The 7,903-nt window shown below is 37.6% G+C and overlaps 1 non-coding gene across 1 annotated transcript; it reads left to right on the top strand.

The window, feature by feature from the left end:
* The first annotated feature begins 4,910 nt into the window (after positions 1-4,910).
* LOC138997466 (U2 spliceosomal RNA) lies at positions 4,911-5,107 on the top strand. Its single transcript, XR_011468935.1, has one exon. It is a non-coding gene; the product is annotated as a U2 spliceosomal RNA (small nuclear RNA).
* The last annotated feature ends 2,796 nt before the right edge of the window (positions 5,108-7,903 follow it).

Below are 7,903 nucleotides of genomic sequence, written 5' to 3'. Positions count from 1 at the left end.
CTTCATATCCCAGGCACCAAAGATGGCCATGTGGACCCTGTTCTGCTTCCCTTTTAGTGCAGCTCTCCATTTATAGCCTCCCCAAAAAATCATAATTTTATATTAAGGTCCTAATAATAATAATATCCCAGCCTCTCTCTCTATTTTTTTTTTCTCATTAGTACAGACAGAGAAAGAGGCAATAGGGGCATAGAAATAGAGTACTTTCCTCACATCTTGAGATTTAGGGCTTTATCAATTGACTGATAAAGCCAATGAAAATTATTTTGATTCTAAGGGATATACATAAATATGTAAATTCTTTCTAAAGCCCTATGGCCTTGAAAATAATTATTAAGAAGATTTTGTTGAGCCCTGGCCAGGTGACTCAGTTGTTGGAGCATTGTTCCATACACCTATGTATAGTCAGGGCACATACCTAGGTTGTGGGTTCGATACCTGGTCAGGGTGAGTATGAGATCGATGTTTCTCTCTCACATTGATGTTTCTCTCACTCTCTCCCACTTTCTCTTTCTCTAAAAGAAAAAGCATATCCTTGGATAAGGATTTTTTAATTTTTTAAGATTTTCATGAAATAGAGAACACTAATATAATAAAAGCCTCTAACGTCCTCAGTACAAATGCTTTGTGTAGGGTAAGCATAGATGCTTATACACAGGAAGGTCCCCTTTTAGACATACACCCAACTTCTTAAATATTAATGTCACATAAAAATTAGCATTTATTCATGCATATTGACTTAATTTTATGTGCACCTCTTCCTTCCCAGTAATAAATACTTGGCATTTCTATCCAAATGAATGGATATTCACATATCAATGTGAGGTTGCATATTTCTTGGGTACAGTTGATTTTGATCTACAGTAAACTTGTTTATTACAGGAGGAAGAGGATCAAGATCAAAATGGAGATAAAATTGAAAACAAATGTATAGCCATTTTATTGTCTAGGAGCACACGTTGAACACAAGTTGTTGATCAGCAATTCAGTGGTTTTCATTGTGCCCCTATAGAATATCTTATTCAAATATATTAATCAACCACAAATTTAGATTACAAAATTGAATCTAATTTAATATAAAGTCCTAAGATCTTGACTTGGATAAAGCTCATTTCACCCCATCATTTAATAAGACACTGACCCATGTGCACTGCACATATCCTAGAAGTGGTATTTCATCAGGGTTGTTAGTGAGTGTCCATGGAGCAGATGCCAAAATATATTTATGTGCCTGACTCTTGTTTCTGTATTTACATCCCTTCACCTTCTGAAGCAGAAAGTTGAAAAGGCAGTATTCTGAGGCCTCCATTCCTAAATGGAGTGTTGGTGGAGCAAAGAAGAAAGATTGGACAGTGACTATGATGATAGGGAGGAGTCTTTTGCACTGGAACTATGGCTCAGAGAATTAATCTCAAAGCATCAATTCATATTTGAGTCTCTTCGCCTTCTGCTACTAGACAGGTGCTTGAACCAGCTAAACCAGTCTTCACCTTTTGAAAGGAAGTCCCTGCATAGCCTTAACTGGTATTCTTGTGTCTAGGTCTGTTACTTATTGCAATGCTCTTTAACCCATTTTATACCTGCTTCCTCCTAATTTTATTATTCTCTTTCGTTAGTCCTCTCGTTTCTGCTCTACTTACTCTTTGAAACAACTTTTGAGTTAACTATTACCCTAAATTTACTGATTTGGTATCTAATCCTTGAGCTCTTCAGGAGAAAAGTCTACCTAAATCTAAAAGGTGAGGTATATTTTTAGCAGGCAGGCAAATTGATCTAGATACACATAGAGAAACATTTGCTAAGATTTTCATTGCGATAAATATAGGCATTCATAGTTGATATGATCACATTAGTAGTAAATCAAGAATCTGCTATTTATGCAATGAAGTACATATTTTTTCCCAGGCAGAAAGGAAAACATGGCTCTGGAAACACAATTCAAGCAAGGAGAACAGGAAAAGCTTAAACATACTATACTTCATAACAAAAACTTATTTTAAAAGAAACCAAGAACTATCAGGGCAAATAGATTAACATAACATAACTTAAAATGAAAGATATTACATTAAAGCAATTCGCTTATAAATTTCATAATCAGTAGAAATTGTTTTCAATCTACATTTTAAAGAGTATTTGAAAATTGTAAATATTTTCAATACAGAAAAAGGGTGTTCCCAGTACTTATCGTCTATTAAAATGTAACTTCTGTGCATAGCAATATAATGAATCAGGTGTGAAGAGAGAAAAATTGAGAGGATGTGGAGGATAATGGAGCCAAGTGCAGGAGGCAGCTTTGGGAATGGACAAAGGACAAATCATTCCCGACAAATGTGATCACTCTTTTAAATCGCATTACGAGATTAATGGATGAAGGGAATGCACTAGAGGTAATATATGGATTTTACTAAAGCATTTGATACACTGCTCCATGAATTTCCACTTGCAAAATTAATTCAAATTGGGTAGAATATGTGCATGGTCACATAGACTGAAATTGGCTGAAGGGCCATAAACAAAGAGTAATGACAAATGGTGGTCCTGAACGTTTAGGTGGGAGACAGTGGCCATCGCATCCCTGAGAACCGATGCCCACTTTGGTATCATATAACCACCTCAGAAATGATCTGGGGTAAGGGAAGGAAATTATGGAATTCACATACTTTGAGGTGTCACAAACCAAGATACAATTAGAGCACAAAAAGAGTTATATATAAAAATAGAGTAAAACTAAACATAGGTGATACTTAATCCCTTTTCCAGACTAAAAGAAAAAAGGATTACTAGAAAAATAGTTAAAATGTTGATTGGGGAAAGTGCACTTAAAACCATACTGTCATTGAATAGGTGGTATTTATCCCATTAGAATCGAATGTTATGCTCCAAATTTGAAATCTTCTAAAGAATTCATAGAAATGCTGAAGGGGCAAAGGTGGCTGATTTATAAAAAAAATTCAATTATGTCTACTTAAGTGCATAACTATTGAGGTATCAGTAATTTCCCCAAATGTGTGATAAGTACAGGATAAATAATCACCTTGAATGAATTTCTGATATAAATGTCCCCAAATACCACTATGATAACTGCCACGACAACCTTACTATTTTTTCTGATGTTCTTGAAACTATATAAAATTCCATTGCTTAGAAGCAGAATGAACTTTTTAAAAAATGGACTAGGTAAAATTTGATTTTCCTTTTACAGAGGAGATGATCTTATTTACAATCATAGCCCTTTTGGATTCATCATCCCATCCAGTCCTCTTGGCCACCCTGTGAGGGGGTATTATCATCCCCAATTACAGGTGTGGAAGGAGGTTTAGAGAGGATAAAAGACTTGTCTAAGACTACATCATTAATAAATGACAGAGTTGGTGCGAAAGCCCAAAGGTTATGGACACCTGGTCTTGGGGTCATTCCACTAAACAGCACTGTTTCCCATGTGTATGCCATGAAAGACTGTCTCAGAATCCATATACCAGAGTCTGTTCTTGGTTTGGACTGTTTATCCTGTACTGAGTTAGATGTGGTAATGGGAAGGACCTAGCATGGGATCTGGGACAGGGAGGGCACTTAATATCGCTTAGCAACTTTACTTTTATAATTTCTTCGTTTGGCAAACAGTCATCAGCCACCTAATGGGGCTGGCACTATCCAGCTGTGCACATTTTAATCCTTCCTATTACGCTCAGGCCTCCCTAGTTACACCACAAGCTCCCTAAGAGAAGACCTTGTATTTGCCCATTCACTGCGATCCCCAGTACCTAGCATATACTCAAATGGACTTTCTGACTTAGGAAGAAAACATCCAGCCTCACTTCTCCTAAGCTCCCCTGAGCTCTGGCCAGGCCAAACTTCATTGCACACTTAGTTCCTTCACACGGCATCACATAAAATGGCCCATGACCCCCTGCACACACTGAAAGAGTGGAAGAAGTCTTGAATAGGAGCATGATGAATGTACTTGTCAAGTTGATTTTACTTCTCTTTCACCAAGTTACTCCTCAGGCCTGTATAGCCATGATGATAACAAGTAAACCACCACGCTAAAGCACTGGGCTACAGGGACGCTCTTTACTAGAGCAGACATACTGCTTGTGTCCATTGCCCAGACTCTCCAAGCAGCTCTTTGATGATATGCTTTCTTGAAAATTTGGGAGGAAATAGAGTATGGAAAGCCCAGATTATATCAAAGCTTGGCTCTCCTTTGGGAATAGGCCAACCCAAAGGACATGTCAAGGGGTGTGTAATTTAGGTAGTGATGCAAAATATGGAGCCTCATACATAAGACAGGGACAACTTCTGATGTGTCCTTGGTCAATTTGCATCCCCTCTAGGCAAAGGCAAAACACACAGCTGCTCAATTCCTGCCTTTAATTCAACCATGCCTGGAAATGTATTACATCACAGATATTTCCACCCACAATTGAATTAGTTATATTATCTTCAAAAATAATACCTTTGTCATTTCCAACCCCCTTCTTCTGCATTAGGCTTATTGCAGTTGGGTGAGTGCACCTAAAGTCTTCAGTGAAGTGTCAGGTGTAATTTAGCACTGGGAGATGAATTATGGGATTGCCCTTTAGGAAAAGGCTGGGAGCTCAGCCCTGCCTGTCAAATAGGTCCCTGCCTTATAGTGAACTCTGCAGGTGAATGACTCAGTATTTGGCATATCAGCATTTCATAGAGACTCCATGCTAATGTCTTTTTGAAATGAAACCGAGAAAGCTGTTAACCTCAGTTAGCCAAGTGTCCCCTCTGTGACCGGGATAAATCATCAATGTAGAGGCTGAGAACTCTGTTCTTACTGCTTTTGGGGAATGAGAGCCAGGGCTGTGGAGAAGCTGATGGAAGGGGCCTTCAAATCTCACTAAACTAAATAAGGATTTTTATCTTCCTTTAAAAAGAAAAGTATCGCTTCTTGGCCTTTTGGCTAAGATCAAGTGTAGTATCTGTTCTTATCAGTTTAAAAAGAAAAGTAAATATTACTTCTCCCTGCGTATCAGGACAATGATCTATCAACTGAGCTAGCTGGCCAGGGCTTTCCCTCCCTGTTGATTTAGGTATTCTGAAATGATTTTGAATAATTTTACTCAGTTGGATAGCATATATTATCCTTTTTACCAAGCCTTTGATCTCTTCTTAAGTGAAGTCTCCAAAATTATTTATATATAACTACATTATAGTTTATGTGTATATTGTGGGGCAAAATTAGGTTTGCAATTGTTTGTATGGAAAAAATAATATAATAATTAATAAATAATAATAATACAAGAATAAACTCTGTTTTCTGAGAACCTACTTTTGCCTCACCCTATAAAAAATGCATTTGCATGTATAAATATGTATGAATAATATAAATAACATTATCTTATAGTCATATATAACATATTATATAAGAGATATGTAAATATTAAATATATGCATAAAATCACAACTGAAAACCTGGTCTTAACTGCCAGAGTAGCTATGGTCAGCCAACTGGGGATTCTCTATTCCCTACTACTTCTTGAATATTTTTCCATGGTTCAAAATCAAGCAACATCTGTACAGAATCCTCACATCAACCTTGTGAAGCAAGAGTCATTATTTCTGTTTTCACATTTGGATAAACCGGGTTATACAGAAGTTAAGGGAGTGGCAATGCTTAGGGTCAAACCCAGAACTTCTGTCCTATGTTCCTCAGTCAGTAGCTACTGTATAATCATTGGTGACCAGATGTGGTGCTGGAAGTCTTTTCCCTAACAATCCAGTGCAAACAAAAGGCTTAGGACCCACGCTTGTGCCTTTTTTCCCTGAAGGCTCTTGACTGCTTCCTCCTCTGGCTGTCCCAACGGGAAAGCTATTTGATTACTACATACATCTTCAGCCTTTGGTATTTACAATCAACTGTACAATTGCTTTCATTAGTTCCAGCGCACATGTTATTCCCCTTTCCCTTCCCCTGCCTGAGCTATCTGAACTAGAAGAGGCTAGATGACCGAGTTAAGGCCCATGATGTTGGATGTTCCAGAGAAGCATGGAGCAAAACACTAGAAGGCTTCTCAATCAGCAGGAAGCAAAGTAGGTCAAGTGAGCTGCAAGGTTTTGGAATATTTAGGATTTATGGTAAATTTTTCTTCTCTAAATTTCTTACATCCTACAAACAAAAGTACAAATTATTTTTTTAAATGGCAATAGAATGCCCATAGGTGTTGAAGTGTTATGCTTAGAACAGAAGCTTTCTTGCTTGCTCCTACCAGTCTTTGGTTGGAAGGAAGGATCAGAGTGGGAAGGAAACTGGTTTGTATTGACAGATTTTAATTATTGATGGGACCATACAAGATTTTTTAAAGTTTGAGTGCCTCCATAAGGGTACAACTGCATCATTTTATAAAAGTAAAAACTGAGTCTCTGAAGGGTTAACCAATTTGCCCAAGGTCACAAATCTTGTTAGTTGAAGAATTAGAACTTGAATGCAGATCTTCTGGTGGGAAGTCAACATTCTTCATGACATCTGAGGTGGTCCAGTGGCGTTCCCTTGCTTTGTTGAAAGTCCCACATGACAGTTTCAAAGAAAAGACAAAAACAATGACCATTAAGTAGTACTAAAGACAGCAGCCTTTATTTCCAGGCCTGCTTTTCACTTTTGTTTACCCAGGCCCAGGTACCACCCACTCACTACCATGAAATCACACCTCCCACTAGCCTTCCCTGACCTCCCCAGATAAATTTAACCATGCCTTTCCTCCTGCTACATCATAACTTTGAACATACCTCTGTAGTTGCACATATCCCTCCGATTAGAATTTATTTGTCCATGGGTCTTTTCCATATAGGCTGTGAATTTCATGAGAACCTATTCACCTCTGCATTTCCCCACACCTATCATGGTAGCTGAGAAATGGCAGGGACCTTATAAATGTTTGTTGAATTAAGTATCACTTACTCTCTGGCAAACTGAAGTGGTCAGGTGATTTTTGTCTCAGTTCCACATAATCTGGCAATGACCAAGATCTATTTTCTTAGGCTTCGTGTTGAAGTTTAAAGGTTCATAACAGCTCTCATTCCCCTTGGCTTCTGTTTAAAGACTGACCAGGGTAGAAAATAATTTTCCAGTCTTTTTTTGTACTTGTGACTAACTAAATAGTATTTGCAATGATTTGGAGATACCCAAAGTGTGTTTTCTCCTAATAAGTCCACTGGAATTGGGATGACATTAGTTTTATTTCTGACTCTTTACTGATAGTGAGTCAGAGCTTCACAGCTACTTTGCACTTTTATATTTCTAAAAGTGGAGATTTAGAGAACCCAAAATTGCTTCCCAAATGCCAGAAACATATGTAAGGACTAAAGATATTCTATTTCACTCTTAAAGGGGTAACATTGATCATAGGACATGGTTTGTTTTTGAGCCCACCCAAAGGAAAATTCTAGGTTTTTTTTCAACTTGAATATCATGATTACATTCAGGAGAATTTGGGCAATATTTGCATGTCCAAACATTACATCGACCATCAACTTATTAGTCAGAGGGAAACTCCTCAGCTCAGAAGTATCTCTCTATTGAACATTATAAAAATGTGTTCACAATACATTCATATTTTTGAAACTGGCTTTGTCTAACCTCTGTTCCATATTACAAAAAGAAACTTTGACCACAGATGATTCACATTTCCACACCCAATAAGGAACTTATGAAGTATTCCACGGAAGAAGAGAAAGAAAATTGACTGACACTCTTGGAGTGAACCTGCAGGAATTTGGAATTGTTTTCACTTTCTCATTTGGGCTTTATTAAGAGCAGGAGTTCACAAGCACATGGGCCAACCCCTATTTTTTATAAATAAAGTTTTATTGGAGCCCAGACACATCCATTCAATTACATATTGTCTGTAGCTGTTTTCATGATACAATGGCAGAGCTG

The sequence above is a fragment of the Myotis yumanensis genome, unplaced genomic scaffold, assembly GCF_028538775.1.
Source record: "Myotis yumanensis isolate MYYU_CA2020_CCGP unplaced genomic scaffold, mMyoYum1.0.hap1 SCAF_18, whole genome shotgun sequence".
Classification (NCBI taxonomy): Eukaryota; Metazoa; Chordata; class Mammalia; order Chiroptera; family Vespertilionidae; genus Myotis; species Myotis yumanensis.
This window is presented reverse-complemented; position numbering and strand designations above follow the sequence as displayed.